Raw genomic sequence first — 20,225 nt, forward strand, 5'->3', positions numbered from 1 at the left:
GTTTATTTGGGGGGGGGGGAAGGCAATGAGGCTTAAGTGACTTGCCCAGGGTCACACAGCTAGTAAGTGTGAAGTGTCTGAGGCTGAATTTGAACTCAGGTCCTCCCAAATCTAGGGCTGGTGCTTTATCCACTGTGCCACCTAGCTGAGTATATTACTTTGTAAATTAACATGCTGACTTTGATATTTATGAAAATGATTATTTTTCACTGTACTACCTACCTACCTCCCCACCCCCCCATAGGTATATTCTCTCCTTGAACCATGTCAGATGAGAATAAGATTCAAGTGTTGGTCATTCTCCCTCAAATATCCCCATTGTATAAACTCTTCCTTTATGTACCCCATTTATGTGAGATAATTTTCTCCATTTTCCTCCCCCCCCCCTTTCTCAATACATCACTATTTCTTACCTTTCCATTCTTCTTTTGAGATCATCCAGACAGAATAGAATCAGACCCAGGTCCCCTATAGTAGTAGACTTCCTCTAAGACTCCAACTGATGATAAAATTTTGAGGGGTTCCACGTATCATCATCCGATATAGGAACATAAACAGTTAGATGTTGTTTCTTCCTTTATAATAATGTTGGTTCCTCTCCTTCATGTCCACCTTTTTAATGCTTCTCTTGAGTCTTGTGTATGAATGTCACATTTGACATTTAGTTCTGTTCTTTTCATCAAGAATAAATAATAAAATAAATAAAGTCCTCTATTTCATTAAATGCCTAAGAGATTCTTTCAATTTCTACTTGTCATCTGACTTTGATTTCTGGGCAGGTTTCCTTTATAATTTCTTTAAATATGATGCCTACACTCTTTTTTTTGTTCATAACTTTCAGGTTATCTAGTGATTTTCTTTCCCCATTTTTTCCTCTACCACTCTGCTTTTTTTTTTAAATTTTACTCTTTTTCTTAACCTTTCTTTAACTCTTCTAAGAATCCTTTTTGGGCTTGTGACCAATCTGCATTTTTATTTTAGGCTTTCCCTGTAGATATTTTTTGGTCATTGTCTTTTTCTATATTTGTGTCTTGAGCTTATCTCTCACAATAGTAGTTATTTACCATTTAGCTTTTCTGTTTGCTCATTCTTCGAGCCTATTTCTTGACTTTGAACCTTCTGTTAGTTCTGTGCTTTGTACATTTTGGGGGGTGGGGTGGTTCTGACATGACTTTCTATCCTTTTACATCTTTTTCCTGCTTTTTTAGCTTCTTCTGGGGGCCTGCAAGTTTTCAGTGCTTCCAAAGTTTATGATCTGGAGACAGGTCTGTTCACTGCCCTTTTGGTCTACAAGTTCCTGACCCAGGTTTGGACCTGTTGTTTTCTGTAGACTGTGCTCGACGCAGTATCTGTTAGCCTATTGAAAAGCCCTGTAGGTTCAGAGTGGCTGAACTAAATTGTTGGCTCCCCTTTGGTTTTGGTCTCCTGTCTGGCTTTATCACACTGCAGAGTTATGTGTGGTATTTAAGGTTAAAAAGGAGTCCCTCCCTTCACTCTTGGGCTAAGAGCCACTTAGTTATAGTTTTGGAACTTTTTTCTTTTACCTGATTCAGATAGGGCCCCTGCTCCCTTGTGATCATGGCTACTCCTCTCCCCCCTGTAACTATTACCCAGAACTGGGTAATGGGCAACAGAACTGCCAGATGGCATCTGTTCCTTTTCTCCGTGATAGTACAGGGACTCTTCCTGCTCAGTTGTTTCCTGCCCTAATGTTCATTCCTCTTACCATCCCTGGATATGGGAATGCTCCCCATTCTGCTGCTGTTGTGCTGTGTGCTCCTGACCAGCCCCCACCCCAGTGTTCACAAACCTCTCTGCCTATCTTCCTAAGCTGTTGTGAGATGGGAAAATGCCTCATTGTGACTCTTTCTTGGCTTTCCCAACCAGAAAATTTAATCTGATGTGCTTTCTAAGCTGTTGTGGATGTGGTAGAAGAGTTAAAGAATAAATACTACCTCTCACCCTACCATCTTGAATCTGCCCCTTCCCTGGCCAGTAATTTGTCATATTTTAAGCTATCATCCAGGAATTCAAATCTCATTCTTACAGACATTGGTCTAGTTTTTTGACTAGTTTATTTTGGGGGGGGGTCAATGAGGGTTAAGTGACTTTCCCAGGGTCACACAGCTAGTAAGTGTTAAGTGTCTAAGGTCATATTTGAACTCAGGTTCTCTTGAATCCTGGGCTGGTGCTTTATCCACTGTGCCACCTAGCTGCCCCCTTAACTAGTTTTTTTGGGGGGGCAATGAGGGTTAAGTGACTTGCCTAGGGTCACACATCTGGTAAGTGTCAAGTGTCTGAGGTCGGATTTGAACTCAGGTCCTCCTGAGTCCAGGGCCAGTGCTTTATCCACTGCGCCACCTAGCTGCTCCCTTAACTAGTTTTAACTAGTTTTTACTTCCCTTCTTAATACTTTCCCATTGATCTGGCTCAAGATCATCTTTCCAGGCTTAGTACACATTATTCTCCTTGACACACTATGTCCAAAAAAAAGAGAAAAAGGATAAGAAAAACTGGCAGGCTTGCTATTCCACATATAGGATGCTCTATCTTCTATCTTTGTACATTTGCACAGGGTTGGCCAGTGCATGCCCTTCTCACCTCTACTTTACAGAATCCCATTTCCTTCAAGGCTCAGATCATATGTTGCTTTTATAATATGCCTGTCCTGATACCTCTAATTGCTAGTATCCCCACCTTTCCAGAAATTACTTTGTATTTCATATTCCCTTATTTCCTCTAAAACTCATCTCAACTGTCACCTTCTAAATGAAACCTTTCTGGATTCCCCCAATACTAGTGCCTGCCTTCAAACTTACCTCTTATTTGCTTTGTATGTAATTTGTATAAACATGTGTCCATGTGTGTTGTCTTTTACCCCCAGGACCTAGCACAATGCCTGGCACACAGTATGATCTTAATTAATGCTTCACTGATTTGTGTACTTCTTGTTTTTACCCAATTGAACACAATCTGCTTGAGGGTACTACTCTGTATTTTTTTTTCATTTGTATGCCTGCATAGTGTACACGCTTGGTAAATCTTGTTGAATGAATGAAGGAATCAATCTCTCCATCTTGAAAAGATTACTTGTGTCCTAAGCCTTTTTCATCATCAGCAGTGCTTTCTAGATGCTTTCTGGCAGTTTTATTTGTGGCTCTGTGAATCACCAAAAATTGGTAGTAATCATCCATTTTTATAAGTTTTAGGAGATTGTCATGTCCTATATATATATATATATATATATATATATATATATATATATATATATATATATATATATATATATACCTGATGAAAAGTTTTCTCTCTTATAATCAGGTTGAAAAATATCTTCCTTACTACTCCTCAATGGGGAGTAGGTCATTAACGAACACTGACCTCTTCTTCTTCTTACTGGGTGATCTTTCAGGCAAAAAACACCTAAAGGAACACATCACTTCCAGAGAGTGTCCAGATCTCTCTTTATCAGGAAGAACCTTAACTTTCTTACTTAGCTCCAATTATTTCATAGTTATTCTTTGCCTTCTTATCATGTCTCATGTTCTTCTACTCACCAGTGTCCTGACATAGGTCAGGCTTTTCCTCTATGTAGATCTATTTTCTTTTCTTTTCATATTGCTCCTTCTCTCTGTCTCTGTCTGTCTCTGTCTGTCTGTCTGTCTGTCTCTGTCTCTGTCTCTCTCTCTCTCTGTGTTTAAAGGAAGGTTTAATTCTTCCTCATAGCCTGCAGAGTGGAAAAGCCCCTTTACTGGGACAGAGATCAGCCTGTACTTTGAATACATATAATGTTTACTTGGATCAGTCAGTCCATAAACATTTATTAGACACTTATTATGTGTCCAGCACTTTGCTGAACTCTGGGAATACAAAGAAAGGCAAAAGATGGGCCTTACTCTGAAGAATGTCACAGTCAAGTGGGAGAGACAGACAACATACAAACAACTGTAAAGCATTTAGCACTCTGTAAATCCTTATTCCCTTCCCCTTTATACAAATGAGTTATGTGTATAAATATGTATGTATGTACATACACACAGTTTTTGTGCGTGTGCATGTGTGTGTGTGTGTGTGTGCACTCGCATGTGTGCAAACCAGGGAAAATGCCTAGAGTTAGAAGATTGGAGTATCTTGTTTGAGGAACAGTAAGAAGGCCAGTGTAAAAAACCAACCAACCAAAACCAAAACAGAAACAAAACAAACAAAAAAAGAAAGCCAGTGTGACTGGATTACATGGTATGTGGAAGGGTGGGAAGTAAGGTGTAAGAAGACTAGGAAGGTGGGGAAGGTTATTAATGTCTTGGAATGTCAAACAGAGGATTTTGTATTTGATTGTGTAGGTGATAGGGGAGCCACTAGTGTTTATTGAGCGTGTGGTGGTGGGGGTGGATGGATGAGTGGATGCATTGAAGTGGTGTGCTTTTAGAAGATCATTTTGATAGCTGAGTGGAGGACAACTGGATTGCAGAGAGACTTGAGGCAGAGATGACAAAAGGGGGTTAACAGAAAAACCTAAGACCCAAGCTTTAACTAAGATATTAGCTCAAAAAGGGAGTCAGACCCCAGTTAATGGATAACTTACAATTCAAGATGCTGGCTTCTCTTACCCACAGAAATCAGTGCCCATAACGGGAACAGAGGGAGAGAGGCCATGATGACCTTAGACTAAATGACAGCCTATAGAAATTCTAATGAAAAACGAGGGTGTTTTGAAACTAAGCATGGGAATCAGAAAGAGACATGCACAGAAAAGGCCAAATTTGTCCTCAGATTCACTTTATGACATGTAAACCCCAAAAACACATGTCCACAGAAAAAGATACCTACCTTGGGGGTTGGCTTAGGACCCCAGGAACTCCAAATTAGGATAAGCCCTCCCATGTACTTCCCAAAGGTGGAGATTATTGTAATGAAACTGATAATAAATTTATCCTTACTATAAATATAAGTGTCTTTCCTTTCCTTATTTGAGAGATACCTTTCCACTTTTCTGGTTCTCTCCCTGTGGTCACCCACAGTATTGCAATAAAACTTGGGAAACTGAGTCACTGAGTCTTGTAATTCTTTTGGGACAACTCATGATCAATTTGACCCCAAATTATGCCCACATCAGAGAGGTCATAAAAATATTTTATTATTTTCCAGTTACATGTAAAAATAATTTTCAACATTTGTTTTCATAAGATTTTTAGTCCCAAATTTGTCTCTCTCCCTCCCTTCCCTCCCCCCTCCCCAAGACAGAAAGCAATTGATATAGGTTATATATGTACAATCATGTTAAACATATTTCTGCATTAGCCATGCTGTGAAGGAAGAATCAGAACACAAGGGAAAACCTCAAAAAAGAAAATAAAACAACCAAAAAGTAGAAACAGTATGGTTCAATCTGCATTCAGAATCCACAGTTATTTTTTCTGGATGTGGAGAACATTTTCCATCATGAGTTCTTTGGAATTGTCTTGGATCATTGCACTGCTGAGAATAGCCAAGTCTATCATAGATGATCATCAAACAATGTTGCTGGAGGCAGAGAGGTCAACCAGCAGGCTGTTGCCGTAGACCAGACCTTAGGTGATGAGGGCTTGTGCCAAGGTGGTAGTAGTGTCAGAGGAGAGAAGTGGGCATATAGGAGGGATTTTACAAAGGCAAAATCAGGCCTTGGGAACAGATTGAATGGGGTGGGGGCAGGGGAGTGAGAGTGAAGAGCTGAAGATGACATTTAGATTGTGAACCAGAGTGACTGGGAAAAGATGGCAACATCTTCAATAGTAATAGGCAAGTTAAGAAGAGTGAATGAAGGATGTGTGTGTGTGTGTGTGTGTGTGTGTGTGTGTTTTCTGTTTTGGACAGGTTAAGCGTAAGATGGCTTTGGGAAATCCAGTTTGGGATGCCCAGTAGATAGTAGGAAATATGAGATTGGAAGTCAACAGAAAGGTTAGGGCCAAATAAGTAGATTTGAGAAACAACAGCTTAGGGATGAAATTTGAACCCAAGAGAGCTGAAATAATAAAGAGGGAGAAGAAAAGAGGGCTCAGGACTAAGCCCTGTGTGACACCTATGGTTAGTGGGCATGGCATGAATAAGGATCCAGCAAAGGAGACTGAGGAGCAACCAGATGAGTAGGAGGAGAATCAGGAAGGAACAGTGTCATGAAAACCTAGAGGGAAAAGAAGATCAGGGTGAAGAGGATGATCAATAGTACAAAAGGTACCAAGAGGTCAAGTAAGGTGAGGGTTGGGAAAAGGCCATTAGATTTCACAATTAGAACATCATTAATAGCTTTGGAGAGAATAGTTTTGGTTGAAATCTGAAGTCAGAAGCCAGACTATAGGGAAGGAAACTGATGAAGACAGAGGTTAAGTGATTTACCCAGGGTCCCATAGTTGGTAAGTAGCTGAGAATGAGACTGGATCTGACCTTATGTCATCTTGCTGATTCCAAGTCCTGTGCACCAGTTGGCTGCCTAAGACTATAGAAATTGAAGATGAGAGTGAGAGGAAAGGAAGTGGAGGCATGCATTGTAAATGATCTTCTGAAGTTTAGCCCTAGAAGGGAGGAGAGATATAGAATAATAGTTTGCAGGAATGGATAGATTACATGAAAGTTTTTTTGAGGTTGGAGGAGATATCAGCTTGTTTGTAGTCAGCAGGGAAGAAGCCAGTAGATAAGTGAGAAATTGGGGATGATAGAAGGACCAGTCTGATGGAGAAAATGGAATGGAATTGAATCACTTTTGCACTTCTGCCTTTGCAAAGAGAAAGACCACTTCTTCATGTGAGGCAAGTGAAAATTGGGGAAGTCACCTGCCTGATATTTGATGAGGAGGAGAGAAGAGGAAGTTTTTGGTGAAGAGCCTCATTTTTTAAGTAAAATTTGAGGCTTCTGAAAGAATGGGAAGAAGGGGAGCCATGGGAGGTTTGAGGAGGGATGACAAAGTTTGGAAAGGCTTTTGTGTATGAGTGGGATGGTGAGTTAATTACGGAGTTGTAAAAGTATTGCTTTGTAGTGGCGAGGACCCACTTGAGACTATGTAACATAAACTGGTGAGTTTGGGTATGGCAAAAATATAAAGGCAGTTTATTCTACATAAGACACTGCAGGATTTTTCCTGATTTAAAAATTACAGCAAAGAAAGCTCTTTCTGATTTCCATATGGATGCCATTTGTCAAGAGTCAACTATATGCCAGGCACTGTGTTAGATACCAGTGCTAAAGTAAAAAAGATGAAAGGAGTCAGGAGCAGACTTAGCTGTGACTATTCTTTCACCATCCAGGGGAAGCTTCTCTTTTGGGAAAACCACTTAACTTTTCATGGCTTCATTTTCTTTAGCTACAAAATAAGGAGCTTGGACTGGAAGGCAGTTAAGCTTTCTTATTCCTATAAATCTGAGATCCCAGGATCCTCTGGCTTCTTCATTGTGGAAATTTTACCTAGTTACCTTGATTCTACATGAAATGGTACCTTAGCATCCATTGCACTTAAGACTAAGTCTGAAACTGCTTGCCATGTTTTCTTATTTGTAAACAATGACTTAATAATATTAACAAATACATATGAAAATAAATAAAATCTTAAATAAAATAATAAAACATAAGCTTCCTTTTGTAGAAACATTAGTTAAAAATATGTAGAGCTGCTTTGTTCCCAATCCCTTTTTGATCTGCTTTCTAGCCATCTACTTATAAAGTTTTATTGCAGTTATTATTTTTAATATAGTCAATTGTGTATCTTCTTTGCTTTGAACAAGAATTTCCATATTTCTTTGTATTCTTCATATATCATCTCTAATGGCACAGTAATCTATTGAAGAGTAGCTTTGTGTAGTGGAAAGAAAGCTGACCTGGGAATCAGGAAGATGTGGGTTGGAGCCCTTCCTCTGATGTATACTGGCTCTGTGAACCTGGGCAAATTAATCTTTCATTGTTAAAGACAAATTTCTAGAATTGCAAGTTGGTAGAAAGTTTCCCCCTTGGAATTCACTATACAAATGAAATCATAGGTCTGGACTATGTCAAAGGATCTATGTATCTATTATCTATCTTTATATCTGTACGTCCTCCCATATTTATGTATGCATTGTTCCAAAATTCTCAGTGCAGTTCAAAGCTTTCATAGCTCAAAATGGTACAAAAGTTTTGGTGTCGTTTTTAAATAAAAGATAAAATAGATCCATCCAAAGTCTTAGTGAAGTTTTAAGCTTTTGTAGCTTAAGACCTTTGGGACACCCTGTGTCCCCAAAGTATGTGTATTTCCATAACATCATTACATTTGTGTACCATTTATATAGTTATTTATAAATTATTAGACATTTGGTTGTCTCTACTTTTTTGCTGTTGCATATAAAACAACTCTCATTATACACTTTCTTTTAAAAAAATAATTAATTAATTTTTCTGTTTAGAATTTTATTTTCCAAATTACATGTAAAAACATATTTTGACATCAATTTTTTTAAAGCTTTGTGTTTCAACTTCTCTTCCTCCTTCCCTTCCCACCCCTTACCCCCAAGAACTCAAGCAATTCAATATAAATTATACATGACTCTACTGCATTGCTCTCATTTCTCTTTCCATTCTTTTCTCCACCTCTCTAAATCTTCCTTCTATCTCTCCTACTTTCTCTTCAAAGTCCCTTTTGATCACTTCCATGGCCTGAGACCAATTAATATTTTTCTTGGAAGCTTTGGATGTAGGGGCCCTGAAGTTGTTTTCCTCTTCTGAGGGTGTACCTCGATCTTCCTTGTTGCTGAAGAAACTTTCTATAGTTCTCAACTTTCTTTGCTTGCTCATCTTGCTGTCTTTTACTTGACTTTTAACTCCCTCTTACAGTGTGGCCCTACTTCTAAGCTACACTGTCCCAAGCTTCAGAGGGTCCCAGGTGTTTCAGTTTGAGGGAGGGCAGGTTTTTCTCTTGCCTGGTCAGAAGATAACCTCAAGCCAATTTACTAATTAACCAACCAGCAAAGTTTTCTGTGCTGTGGTTACTTAGCTTCCAATAAGCCTGCACCCCTCCCTACCTGGGCCTCCCACAGCTCAAGATTTCTTTCTGCTTCCCTGCTGGGGTGGGACAGCTGAATTCCTCCTTAGGTCCCACAGACACCCCTGTATTTTTCACTCTCCCGGCCAGCCATTCAGCCCTCTCACCCTACCATAAGCTTAGTTCCAGAAGATGCCAGTGCTGCAGCTGATTTGGAGGCTTGGGGGTAAGTTCCTCTGGCACAGCATGCCTGGGTTTCTGTGTTGGTGAGGTCAGGGGTTGGACTCTGTTCGCAGCCCAGTATGGCCCCCTTTAATCTGTCTTTGGAAAGAAAAATAACCTCAGCCCATCTTTTTGTGGCTTTTGCTGTTCCAGGGGTTCTTTTATTGCTGTTTTGGGGGTAATTGTGTCAGGATCTCTGTGCATTTAATCCACTTTCTTTTTTATAGATAGGTTTATTTTTCCTTTTATTAACATTTTTAGAATATACATGTAGTGTTTGTATCACTAGTATTTTTTAAACATTGTTGAATTTTATTGTTTTTAGCTATTTTTGTCACATTTGTTGGGTAGAAGGTTGAGGGAATGCCTAGTATCCAGACTACAAAATTCAATTTAATTAAATTAATTTTATCAAGCATTTACTAAGATCCCACTCTATGTGAGGTTCTGTGTTTAGGTATCAGTAATAAAGGACAATAATGAAAAGGTTTTGTCTTTTGGAGCTTTTGGTGGGGTGAGGGGGAGGAGAACCACATGGGCAAAGATAAGTGAATCCAAAACATATACAAAGTAAAGACAAAATAATTTTTGGAAAGGTCAGAATCAATAAACAGCTACTAAATGCTCACTGTGTGCCAGGCATGGTGATGCTGGGATACAAAGAAAGAATCCTTGCCCTTAAGGATCTCCTAATCTAATGAGGGGAAGACAATACTTAAAAAAGAAGCTGAAAAGCAGGAGAGTAGGAAGGTGGGGTAGTACCTGAAATGAGCCATGATGAAGTCCTACAGCTTGAGTGGGAAATGATCTTAGAAGGTGTGAGTTACAGAGTTGCTTTCATCTTGCAGAATGGGAGGGTGCTCACAACTGGGGTGGGGATCAGAAGACACCTCATATGGTGGCTTTTGAATTAAGGCTTGAATAGAACTGGGGTTTCCCAGAGGCAGAGTCAAATGCTGAACATTCCAGGCAAGGAATAGTAGATGGATGAATGACTCATATGACTGGTTTCTTGGTATGTACATCTTTGAACAAATACTATACTCATTGACAAGGAATTGGGCCCATAAATGAAGAGGAGGAAGAGAAATGAGTCCATGATTGTTTTGGGGGAATCATTTAGCTTCTAATGACCCAAGGGTCCATCTTTTTAACATTAACATTTTTCCAGTTTTGCTATTTGATTGTTATAGAATAACACAAACTTTGAAGTCATTAGTTACCCAAAAGGCAATAGAGAGGTACATGTATAATAACATAGCATCATAGGATCATCATTTTAGAGCTGGAAGGGATTGTAAAAGTCTTTGAATCCCACCCCCTCATTTATAAATGAAATAACTGAGGTTCAGAGGTTAAATGACTTGCCCTAAGGTCATACAGGTAGTAAGTGATAGAGCTGGGATTTGATGCAAAGTATCTTGGCTTCAAATCCAGGACCCTTTCTACTGCATCATATTGCCAAGTATCCTGATTCCCTATTTTCATGATGCATATCAAAAGAAATATTTCAAAATGTAGCAGAAAATCCTCTTACTATAACAGGATGCCCTAAATTTCTGACTGTTCTTTAAATTGGATTTTCAGGTAATGTGAATAAAATGGGTTCACTGATTTATAAATTACATAACCTCAAATTTCTGTATATTGAGTTTTTATGTACTGAAATATAAATTTATTATAGGATTCTGTTCAAATAAAATGAATCGTTGATACAGAACATTCCAAGAAATAAGTCAGCCAGTTTAGAGAAATATCACATGTCAGTTTCTGAATATATTAACATTTGAATATTTCAAATTGTAGAAATATTTTCAGAAGATTAACCTTTCAAAAGGAAATCATTCTAAACTTGATCAACTTTCCTGGTAACCTAGGGTGAGAGCAACAGGTAGATGTCACCCAGTTTTAAGATATCCATTGCTGACTAAAAAATTTTATATCTAAAGAAGTATTATGTATTAGGAGGAAGACTTACTGTCTGCTTAAGATGAAGATGTTTTTGGCAAAGGTTACCATGTTCAAACTGGGCCATAGATTTTGGACAATTAAGCGCTAAAGAGACGTGAATATAAAAGGCAATAATCAAACTTCTAAAAACAAAATATTTGACCAAATAGAGGAAGTAACCTGCAGAAGGCAAGCAGAAGAAGCTGAAATTATGTTGCTGATGGGTAAACTATAAGTCAAGTCAAGAATCATGCAAAAGAAGCCATGTAAAATAAGTCATTAGATATATGGTTGGAAAAGAAAAGGGACTGACCATGTTGGAATGAATGTTAATATATTCTTAGTGTTCCATTGGTACCTAGCCATTGTCAAAAGAACTATGGGAAATCTACCCATATGTTGGAAAGACCATTTATGAAGGACTTATGGGAAGACAAGAATTGCACAGGATAAAAGATCATTGATGGGTTAAATTGTGTTTTGTCAGAAGAAATACCCATCAGTGAGATCACCAAAGTACAATTTGGGAAGTATTGATGTTTTTGTTATATTGTTTTGACCTAACTATATAAATAAGGATAAAGCATTTGATAATGCTTTATTACTTTACTAAGTTCTGAGAATAAAAATTCAAGCAAAAAGAAAAACAGTCCCTGCCCTCAAGGAATTTACATTCTAATGAAGGAAGACACCACATAAAAGGGAAGGAGCAAGATGGAGAAGTCCAAAGAGTCAGGAGTGGAACCAAGAAAGGAGTAAGCATGGATGACTTGGGTACCACCTTAAATGGTAATTCCACGGTGGAACTCCCCAGTTGGTGGTTTCCAGAGTACAGGCATCTTTCAGGCTGAGAAAGCTGCTGAGGCAGAGGTAGAGAAGTCTGGAGAGTCAAGAGCAGAGCCGATAAAGGAAGGAGATTATCTCTATATCTGTCTATCTATTTATCTATCATCTATCTATCTATCTACCTACCTATATGCAACCCTCCCATTGTTCAGTTGTTTCTTTATTCTATCAGATACTTCATACTGCAATGCCTAAGGATCAGGGAATTTTGTTGATGTGGCTGTGTTCTCTGCCAGTGAGACTTTCCAGTCTCTATATGACTTAAATTGTGATTTAATATAAGATAATGAATCCTCCAACTGAAAACTTCCATCCCATTCTGAGCAGAATGAGGATTGCTTTCTCTTGTACTTAGTTAAGCTGATCTGTGTATGACAGATACTGAAATCCTTGAGTCCTTATCCAAAGCCTTTAAAGCTTGGTTGTATGTACCAAAGATTGCACTTCACTGGTATAGCTTTTAAGAACTTATGGCTCATTTTCATGCTACCATGAGGCATCAGAGAAGAACTTCATTGAATGACTTCTATCAAAATAATTTAGAAATTTCCTTTTCATAGGTCTTGTTTGTACCTTAATAGGTCCAAGCCAAAACATTTAATATATTTCATCTCTGTAGATCATGGAATTTCATAATTGTTAGATTTATCAGAGATTATTTAGTCCAATTCACAACTAAACAGGAATTTCCTTGATAACATCGCTAACAAGTAGTCATCAAACCTTCACCTGAAGGCCTCAAGTGAAGGTGAACTAATAGTAATAGTTACTCTTTATATAGTACTTTAAGGTTTGCAAAGATCTTGATCTCTTTTGATCACAACTTCCAAATATAGCAGTCAATTATATTTCTGGATAGCTCTAACTGTTAGAAAGTATTCACTTTTCTTTGGAATTGTTAAAAAAGTTTATTAGTGGTATATGTGTATAGATAGATGGATGGATGGATGGATGGATGGATGGATGGGTTTTGCAGGCCTATCATTTTTTATTTTGTTGACCATCTCAGAATTAGTGCCACGCAGTCATGCCCAGTGGCAACAGGCCATAGTGAAATGAATGCTTGACTTTTGAGTCTGGAAGATGAGTTCAGATTCTGCTTCTCATGCTTACTAGCTGTATGACCACAGGCAAGTCATCAAAGCTCTGTAAGCCTCAGGCAATTCTTTAATATGGTAAATTGTAGATGGGTTATAAGCCACGTAGGAAAAAGGAGTTTCTCACACCAAAGAAAGCACATGTAATCATGTCATTTGAAAAATATATTTTGGCGTCTTAGCGAACAATACTTATGCATGTGATTTCTTTTTCATGATTTATTTATCTCATTCAACTCTGAAACCAAATGTTAGTTGGCTTGAGAATAAAGTGTTTTTGAATGATTACCATCATCCATTCCAGAGAAGGCTAGGAAATCAAGTTTCAGTCTAGATAGCTGGTGGGTACTCTGTTTCTGACCACTGCCTCCCTCAATCTGCCCTTCCTTTTATCAGCCGTGCTTCCTTTGTGGATACTCTATTAATAGACCAGACTTTATATAATTGTTTATAATCAGGAAGAATTGTAAAGTGAATAAATCAGCATCATCAAGTAACAGAAGTATTCTCAGTCTCCATATACAAATGAGTACAGTCTTCCACATATTCAGGGACTAATGGGAAAAATGTTAGGTTTCATTATAGTTTGTCATGTCACAGGTGGAAGATTTCCTTTCTGACTTGTCATTGCATAATCTTTCTTTCAATCCCTTGAAGCTAATATGGGAGATTTTTGAAGTCTGCCTGGTTCAGGTTGTCATCTTGGCTTGTTCCATGGAGCCACAGATGCCAGGAATCCTGGGTTGAAGGATGCCATAGCAATCTCATTTGCTCACTTGTGCTGACCTCAGTTTTGGCTCTTTGCCATCTCTTGCACCAATTTCCCTTATATCAGTTAGGAGGGTATTGTAATAGTCCTTTGCAAGAAGTGAAGATGTACTGAACTGGAGTAGTGTCTCTGTGAGTGGAGAGGAGGGGTAGATGTGAAAGATATCATAGAGGTAGAAATGACAGGATTTGGCAACTCACTGGAGATGGGACACACTTCTCAGGTGTTTGTTTATATACCTATAATTGGGGGGGGCAGGGAGAAGGATTTTAAGACTTAGTTTCCTTGAGGTTATTCCACAGTCCCCACTTTGGAGACCATGGTTTATATGTTTCTTTGGGAACTGTGTCTTTTAATTTCCTAATGTAACAATATGAATTTTTAAAGATATTAAAGACTTGAAAGTGGACAAAAAAGCTTTTGCTTGTAGCTAGCGATGCTGGCCTCAAAACAAAAAATACTTGGACATAATAAGAAGCAGAATGCTATATTTGGTTGAAAGCTGATTTTTTAAATTACAAGAGTATGGAAGAAGAGGGAGAAATCTTTGAAGTCTTATGTTGCCTAATCTTGTGGTTTCATAGAAAAAAGAGCTGGTTTTGTATTTGATAGCAATTGTAAGAGAATTAGATATTTTGTAGGATTGCCTAGGGAGTAAAAATTTCAGAGGTTGATGAAATTTATATTTGTCAGTGTGAATTTATATCTGTCTGAATGCAACATAATGGCAAACCATTAACTGAAAGTCAAAGGTGACAATGGGCATCCTTCTTACATTCATGATTTTATTAGAAAGGATGCTCATTTCATCTCTGTTACTTGTAATGATAGCTCTTGGTTATTGACATAGAATATCATTTTAAGGAAAGGTTCATTTATTCCTAGGTTCTCTAGTGGGGTTTTTTAAAAACAGAAATAGGCATTCTATTTTGTTAAAATACTTTTCTGTGTCTATCAATATAATGACATTATTTTTGTTGATTTTAATATTAATATGATTATTATGATATTAAGTTTATAGTTTTGCTAGTGTTTTGCCAATCTTGTATTTCCAGAATAAATCCAACCTGGTTATAGTGTATAATCTTTGTGGTGTGTTGTTTTAGTCTTTTGTCTAATGTTTTATTTGAAATTTTTACATCAAGATTCATTAGGGATATTGGTCTATGTTTTTTTTTCTTTTAACTCTACTTGGTTTATGTATCAAGACCATATTTGTGGAAGTTTCTTTCAGGAAGTGACTAGTAAATTATTTTTATTTCTGCTTTACCCTCTCGTTCTAAGAGATCTGGCTAGTTAATTTTAAAAAAATATGTTACCTAGTTTTTTAAATGTTCTTTGGCTTTCAGGGGAGTTCAATGATTCTTAAAATTTTTTTCTCTTCAATCTGTTTTGCAGGTTGGTTGTTTGTGCTATAGATACCTTACATTTTCTTTCATTTTTTCAGCCTTTTAACTTTATCTTAATATTTTTCATGTTTCATGAGTCATTACTTTCTATTTGGTCCATTCCAATTTTTAGAGAATTTAGAGAACTTGCTTGGGCAAGTTTTTATAATAGCTCTTGCATCAAGCTGGTATTTCCCTTTCCATAATTCTCATTCTCCACTCCCACCTCCAATTGTTTTCCTCATTTCATTTATAAAAGTGTTTTAAAACTCTTTTAAAAACACTTGATTCTTTTCTTCCAGGAATTCTGGTTTTTTTTCCTTTGAGGATGTTTTTGAATCGTACTCTTCCTGGTTTTTTGTTTTAAGCCTCCCCAGTACCATAGTAGTTCTTTGTGGTGTGGAGTTCTTTTTCTGTTTCCTCATTATTCCAGTCTATTTCCTGGCTTTGAACTTCATGTTTGGGCCAGGCCCTATGTACTTCTGGAAGGAATGTCTAGGCTGATCCTACCGGTGCTTTCTTAGTATGTTCAATGTTGTTTTATCCTAAGATCTCAGGGACAGCTTATGCTGGGGACTTGCAAACTTGCAGTGCTCCCAGAGTGGTATGATCCAGGGCAAATTCTGGTCACTGCTAACTTGGTCTGAGCTCTGCAAGTTCCTTAGCTGGGTTTGAGTCTGAGCAATATGTCTGTGGGCTCACCCTGGAGTTTCAGCAAGCTCTACTTACTGTTGGAATCAGTCACTATCAGACATCTGGAAAACTCTGCTGGTCCAGAGTGGCATACCTGTAAGCCTCCCTTTAGTCTGGGTTTCCTTCCCTGGTTTTTCCACCACAGGCTTCAGACTGAGCTCAAGGCTGAACCTGAGACCTTGCTCTGCCCCAGGAATCTGAGGTACACAGCTGCTCTTTTTTTTCTGAACTTATTCCTCTCTAGGATTAATTGTTTTAAATTCGATCTTATAATTAATTTTTTACATTTTAATTTTCAATGTAATTTTATTTCATACTTAATAAGCAGCCAAATGAAATAATTGGCATTTTCATATATGCAATAGAAAAATGTATGTGGAATTTGTATGTGAATTTCTGGTTGCATAATGATTGCTTTTAAAAATGTATGTAATGGGGGGCAGCTAGATGGCACAGTGGTTAAAGCAACGGCCCCTGCATTCAGGAGGACCTGAGTTCAAATCCGGCCTCAGACACTTAACACTTACTAGCTGTGTGACCCCTGGGCAAGTCCATTAACCCCCATTGCCCCCACCCCCCCAAAATGTATGTAATAATTCAGTGTGTTACTTTTAAACTGTTCCTTTTCTGTTTTGAGCATTTTCTTTTAAATGTTTCAACAATCCTTGTTTCTTTCCTTTTGAGGGCTGGGAGTAATGTTATCACTAGCCCCACTTTCTCCCTCAAATATCTTCCACTGGGGGAAAAAGAGAAACAACCCTTGCAACAAAATCCCCACAATCTTGTAAACCCATCCTTACATGGGTCTAGTGGGGGGAGGGGGGGAGGGAGATGATACTGGCATTGTGTGTGTACATGGCCCCAAACTAATGAAGCCTAGTTCTGGACAAGATAAAGTCCTTACCTATCAGAGCTCTTGTGGCAACTCCAATTTACAGTGGGGAGGCGGAGATAAATATGATGGTGGGACTGCAGGTAATATAGGAGATGGCTGGGAGGTGATAAGGATAAAGAAAGGCCCCAGATATATATATATATATATATATATATATATATATACACACACACACACATATATATATGTATGTATGTATATATGTATATGTGTATATGTGTATATATGTATATATATGAGCAATTTTGTTAGTAGCAAAGATCTCCTAGCTAGAATATACATAATACACACACACACACACACACACATATATATTTATATCCATTTTCTACCTTACTGCAAATCTGATGCTCTTTCTACTCCACCATATTTTTTCTTGGATTGTGATATCTTCTGTTCCCTGTGTTTGAAATCTATGGGATATGGCCATATTATTGCTAGCTGAACTGGACCAAATAAGATATCAAGTATGAAGAGAGTATGTAGTATGTCTATAGAGTGTACATTTGTTTATAGCAATGGTATTTTATTTATACTCATACATAAAGAAAATACCTGTAAACTTAAAACTAACTTATTTTTCTTTTAGTATTTTTAGTATATTAGTAATTAAATTTAATAATAAATTAGTAATTAAAACAATTAATTGGTAATGAAATTCATGAAAATTAATTCATAATTATATTAGTATTAAAAGCTTTGAAATTATGGTTTCAAACATAGATATATAGATGATTAAAACTAAATTATGAAGGCATTTAATACAACATTAGATACTTTTAATTGTTACATTGGGAAGAGAATAGAGGACATGGTACATTTTATTCTCACAATTTTCAATGCTAACACTTGCTTAAGTCACTCAGGATCATTAAATAAGGCATTTTATGAAAGCTATAAACATGACAATCATAATCTTTGCCCTCAAATAACTTGAGTTGGAGATTTAACAGATAACAAATAACAGTTGGGAAAATCCTATATATACAATGAAAATTTAACATAAGGTTACATATGAGATGCAAAAATATATGACTGTAAGTCCTAAGATTGTAATTTTCCCTCTTAGATTTTTTTTTCGTTTTTTGGGGGTTTTTGGGTGGGGCAATGAGGGTTGACTTGCCCAGGGTCACACAGCTAGCAAGTGTCAAGTGTCTGAGGCTGGATTTGAACTCAGGTCCTCCTGAATCCAAGGCCAGTGCTTTATCCACTGTGCCACCTGGCTGCCCTAGATTTTAATTTAAAGTTTTTTTGTCATTATCAATGGGTCAGGCATCAACAAACATGAACATGATCACATAACCTCAGCAAACTTTTTAGAACTAGCAGTAACTTTCTAGAAGACATAGTTCAGGGTTTTAGTACAACAGGGAAAGTGACATATTAACTAGCGGGTCCTGGGGAAAAGGTAAAGCAATAGGAGAAGTTGCTCTACTGAGAAGTCTTTTGAATTTTAATACTCTGTGGAGGCAACAATTATCCAGAGTTTTGTAAGTGGTAAAAAGAGAAGTAAAATGTTGCCAATGTTATCTATAGATTGGCTCTTATAATTCTTCTCATACAAGACAAGCAAGGATGAGGAGAGAGTGAGAAGCTACAAGGAAAGACATTCATCAGTGATAGCAGGACCAGAGTGGGGTGGCATTAGGTAGAGCCTTTCCTTTCCTCTGGGTCTTTGTATTTTGCTGCTATGCCTCCCAACTGGGCAAAGCATCCAGGAAGAAACATTCCTGCTTTGTTCCAGTGGAGAGTATGTTTTATTTCTATATTCCATTTTCATGATCTCTCCAACAACAGATGATTCGCCACTGGTATTCTGCCTCAGGCGCAGATGCCTCTTGTATGCTTTGCTATCTCCAAAGACCATATATTTTCCCCAGGTTATGTTTGCTTTATATGTCCCCTCCCAACACCCCATCATGTTGTAAGATTCTTGAGAATTGGGTTGGTGTCATCCAATATTTTCATTTTTGACTGAATATTCCCAAGAAAGGTTTCCTTAAAGAGATAGGAATTGATCTGGATCTTGAAGGATAGGTAGACTTTGGATAAGTATGGAGGTAAGGATATTCCAGGAAGGGGGGGTATAGCTTATATGAGGGTTTTCAGTGGGAAAAATGCAAATCATGTTCTGGGGGACAATGCATGGGTTGGATCGACTTAGATTTTAGGGTACAGATAGAGAAACAGTGAGAATGTGTCAGACTTTAGTGACCTTGGAATGACAGGTTATGAAGTTATGGACCTGATCCTATAGGCCACAGGGCACATTGAAAATTGTTGAGTAGAGAGTGGTACCATGAAAACTTTGAGGAAGATCATTCTGGTAAGACGGTAAGTCAAAAGGAGCTTCTGAGCTTTGTCTGTCCTGATCCATTGGGGTGGGAGCATGTATTAGAGGATGGCAGAGTTCATGCTGTGGATCCCCTTCTCCTGGATACTCACTCTCTTCTAGGTTTTTCTGACATTACTCCCTGCTAGTTCTCTGCCTACATGTCTCAGAACTTTTTAGTCTCAAGGAAAAGGAAAAGAGGGTGACTGATAGTGCCAAAGGCTGCTGGGAGATCAAGAAGGATGAATCTGAGGAAAAGGTCATTAGATTTTGTGGTTGAGATCATTATTACTTTTTTTTTGCAGGGCAGTTGGGGTTAAGTGACTTGCCCAGGGGTCACACAGCTAGTAAATGATAAATGTCTTGAGGCCAGATTTGAACTCAGGTCTTCCTGAATCCAGGGCCGGTGTTCTATCCACTGTGACACCTAGCTGCCTCCCATTATTAACTTTCGAGAGAGCAGTTTCATTTGAATAATGGGTGAAGCCAAACTGTTAAAAATTAAGAAAGAATGAGAGGAACTGATTGTCGATAGGCACATTTCTCAAGTTTAGCCGCAAAAGGGTGGAGAGATTTAGGATGATAGTGGACATAGATAAACCAAGCAATAGTTTTTGTTTGTTGTTTTAAAGTGAGGCAATTGGGGTTAAGTGACTTGCCCAGGGTCACACAACTAGTAAGTGTCAAGTGTCTGAGGCTGGATTTGAACTCAGGTCCTCCTGACTCCAGGGCCGGTGCTCTATCCACTGTGCCACCTAGCTGTCTCCAAGCAATAGTTTTTAAAGATGGGAGAGACATTAGCATGTATGTAGGCAGCAGGAAAGTAGTCAGTAGACAGGGAGAGATTTCGAATCAATGAGAAGAATGGGCATGATAGAGGAGCCAGTCTTCTGGAGAAGAATGGGAAAATGGGATCAAACTTGTACATATAGAGGAGTTTTCCCCTTGGCAAAGATAATCGCTACTTATTCATATGAAGATAGCAATGAAGGAGGAGATAGATGGAGTAGGCACCTGAGTGATCTTGAGATGAAGGGGAGAAGAGGAGATCTTAGT

At 38.1% G+C, this 20,225-nt stretch overlaps 1 protein-coding gene across 5 annotated transcripts in view; it reads left to right on the forward strand.

Annotated features, from left to right (window-relative positions):
- DOCK3 (dedicator of cytokinesis 3) overlaps nt 1-20,225 on the forward strand; it is a 529,377-nt gene that overhangs the window by 36,453 nt on the left and 472,699 nt on the right. The gene's annotated exons all lie outside the window — the stretch shown is intronic.

Source organism: Dromiciops gliroides, chromosome 1, assembly GCF_019393635.1.
Source record: "Dromiciops gliroides isolate mDroGli1 chromosome 1, mDroGli1.pri, whole genome shotgun sequence".
In the NCBI taxonomy this organism is placed as follows: Eukaryota; Metazoa; Chordata; class Mammalia; order Microbiotheria; family Microbiotheriidae; genus Dromiciops; species Dromiciops gliroides.